Below are 3,871 nucleotides of genomic sequence, written 5' to 3'. Positions count from 1 at the left end.
AGTGGTAATAGTGGGCATCCTTATCTTGGTCCTGATGTCAATGGGAAAGCTTTCAGCCTTTCACCATTGAGTACAATGTTAGCTGTGGGTTTTTCATATATGCCCTTTATCATGTTGAGAAAATTTCCTTCACTTCCTATCTTTTGCCTTCTTTTTACCAAGAAAGGATGCTGAATTTTGGCAAATGCCTTGTCTGCATGAATCAAGATGATCATGTGATTCTTCTTCTTTGATTTATTAAGGTAATGTATTACAGTGATTGACTTTCTTTTGTTGAACCATTGAACCACCCTTGCATGCCTGATATAAAATCCATTTGATCATGATGGATAATTCTTTTAATGTGTTGTTAGATTCAATTGGCATGTATTTTGTTGAGGAGTTTTGCATGTATATTCATTAAGGCAATGGGTCTGTAATTTTATTTTTTCATATATCTTTATCTGGCTTTGGTATTAGGGTGATGTTGGCTTCATAGAATGAGTTTGGCAGTGTTCCTTCCTGTTCAATGTTTTAGAAGAGTTTGAATAAGATTGGTATGAAATCTTCTTTGAATGTTTAGTAGAATTTACCCGTGAAGTGATCTGGTCCAGGGTTTTTCATTTTGGAGAGGATTTTGATGACCGTTTCAATCTCTTTATTTGTGATTGGTTTGCTGAGGTCTTTTATTTCTTCTAGGGTCAATGTAGATTGTTTTAATATTCCTAAGAATTTGTCCATTTCATCTGTGTTGTCTAGTTTGTTAGTGTATATTTGTTCATAGTATCTTTTTATGAGTTCTTATTTTTGTAAGATCATTACTAATGTCCCCCTTATCATTTATGATGTTATTTATTTGCATCTTCTCCCTTTTTTCCTTTGTCAGTCTATCTAAGGTTTGTCAATTTTGTTGACGGTTTTTGGAGAACCAACTTTTGTTGTTTTCAATTCTGTTTTTTTTTTTTCTTCTCAATTTCATTTATTCTTTTATCTGATTTTTGTCATTTCATTCCTTCTGCTTGTTTGGAGAAGCAGCAGACAAGAAAACCATTCTTTTTCTAGTTCTTCCAGCTGTGTAGTTAGGTTTTTTATTTTAGTTCTTTTATCTTTTTTATTGTAAGCATTAAGGTCTACAAATTTCCTTCTCAGCACTGCCTTCACTGTATCCCATAGATTTTGTAAGCTATGTTCTCAATTTCATTTGTGTCAAGATATTTACTGATTTCTCTTGCAATATCTTCTTTTATTCACTGATTATTTAAGAGTGTGCTATTTAATCTCCACGTGTCTGTGAATTTTCACTTTTTCTGCCTGTAGTTGATTTCCAACTTCATTCCAGTATGATCAGAAAAAGTGCTTTGAATAATTTTGATCTTTTAAAATTTATTGAGGTCTATTTTGTGGCCCAACATATGGTCTATCCTGGAGAGATCCATGTGCACTTGAGAATAATAATGTATATCCTGCTATTTGAGGCTGCATTGTTTTGTATATGTCTGTTAGGTTTAGTTCCTTTATCAAATTATTCAAGCTCTCTGTTTCTGTCTTGATCCTCTGCTCAGACATTATATCCAATATTGACAGTGGTGTTTTGAAGTCTTCAACTATTATTTGTAGAGACACCTATTTCTCCCTTCAGTTTTGTCAGTGTTTGCCTCATGTAGTTTGGGGTATTCTGGTTAGCTTCATATAAATTTATAATTGTTGTTTCTTCCTGGTATAGTGCCCCTTTTATTAATATATAATGCACTTCCTTGTTTCTAATAACAGCTTTGCCTTTAAAGTCTATTTCATCCAATATAAGTATAAATATCCCAGATTTTTTTTGTTACTTCATATGTGGAATATCTTTATCTTGCTTCTCACTTTCAGTCTTTTTTTAGACTTGGGTCTAAGGTGTGTCCCTTACAGACAGCATATAGATGGATCATATTTTCTTATCCATTATGCCAGTCTGTGTCTTTTGATTGTGGAGTTTAATCCATTAATATTCAATGTTATTACTGTGAAGGCAGTTCTTACTTTCCTTTTGACCTTTGGGTTTTATCTGTCATAGCTTATTTTCATCATTCTTTTTGCAGTTTTAGTTACTTTTACTAATATAATCTTCATTTCTAGACTCTTTTCCAAGCCTCTCTCTTTGGTCTTTTCCTTTCAGGCTGTAGAACACCCTGAAAAGCCAGTCTCTTGATTACAAACTCTTTCAGTCTCTCTTTATTCTAAACTCTCCCTCATTTTTTAAAGATAACCTTGACAGATGTAAGATTTTTGTTTAGCAGTTTTTCTCTTTCAGTAACTTAAATATATCATGCCACTGTCTTCTTGTCTCCATGGTTTCTGATGAGAAATCAGAACTTAATCTTATTGGGTATCATTTGTATGTGATGCAATACTTTTCTCTTGCAGTTCTCAGGATTCTCTGCTTTGACTTTTGACATCCTGATTAGTATGTGTCTTGGAGTAAGTCTATTAGGATTTATTTGGATGGGAGTATGTTGTTTCTTGGACATGGATATCTATGTCCTTCAAAAGGTTGAGAAATTTTCTACTATTATTTCCACAAATATTCCTTCTGCCCCTTTTCCCTTCTCTTCTCCTCCTGTGACACCCATGACAAGTATTTTTGCACATCTCTTGCCATCATTTAGTTCCCTGAGGCCCTGTTCAATTTTTTCCATTCTTTTCTTTTGTATGTTTGCTGTTGGAGGCCATATCTTCAAGTTCACTAATCCTTTCTTCTGCCTCTTCAAGTCTGCTGTTATATGCCTCCCTTGTATTTTTTTTACTTCATTTATTGTGCTTTTCATTCCCATAAGATCGTCTGTTTTTCTATATATGCTTTCAAATTCCTCTTTGTGCTCATGCAGGATCTTATTAATATCCTTAATCTCTTTAGCCATCTCATTGAATTTATTAAGGAAATTTGTTTGACCATCTGTGATTAGTGGTTTCAACTCCTTTATGTCAGCTGCAGGCTTAGTTTGTTCATTCTACTCAGCCATAATTTCCTGTTTCTTTGTATGGATTGATTTTTTTGTTCAAGTCTTTGCATCTGATTTACTAGATGCATTTTTTTCTGAGCTTAGTTTATCTTTTTAGTCTAGGACTTTATATTTGGCTTTGTGCTACAGCTTCTCATTGATACTTAGTTCAGCTTAATTTAGAACTTTACAGTGGCTCGTGTTTAGGCAATGAATATGAATTTTTTTCAGCTCTTTTTCACCTGTTATTTGACCTTTCTCCCTTACTCATTACAGAATAGGAGCCAAGGATGCAATTGGTATTGTAAGCCATGGATGCTGAAGCTGCCCATGTTGTCTCAGGAGCCAATGTGGTTTCTCCCACTGCCAGGGGTAAGGATGGAGCTGCAGCCATGTACAGTAATCCAAGCTGTGTGGGCCAAGACCATCTGTAGTTGCCCAGAGAGACTGACGAAGTTCCATGTCCCTTACTACCCTGGCTAGGGTGGGGATGGAGTTGCAGGTGTAGGCAGCAAACTATGTCATATAGGTCAAAACTGACTGCAGTTGTCCAGATAGATTGATGAAGCACCAGCCCCTCTCAACTGCTAGGGGCAGAGATAGAATTATCAATGCACAAAGCAATCTAGTCTGTGCAAGCTGAAAGTGACTATCACTGCCCAGAGAGGGTGAGGGAGCACTGTCCCTCTTGCTCTTTCAAGGTGAAGGATGGAGTCACAAATGTGTCCAACGAAATAGCCCATACTGGCCAAAAGTAACTGCAGTTGCCCAGAGAGGCTGAGGGAGGCCTATTTCTCTTCCACCTTGTCAGGGGCAGGTATGGAGACACAGATGTACCATGTGTGTCTAGTCCATGTGGGCCAAAAGTGGCTGCAGTTGTCCAGAGAAGCTGAGAGAGCACTGTCCCTCCT

The sequence above is a fragment of the Dasypus novemcinctus genome, chromosome 13, assembly GCF_030445035.2.
Source record: "Dasypus novemcinctus isolate mDasNov1 chromosome 13, mDasNov1.1.hap2, whole genome shotgun sequence".
Lineage (NCBI taxonomy): Eukaryota > Metazoa > Chordata > Mammalia > Cingulata > Dasypodidae > Dasypus > Dasypus novemcinctus.
This window is presented reverse-complemented; position numbering follows the sequence as displayed.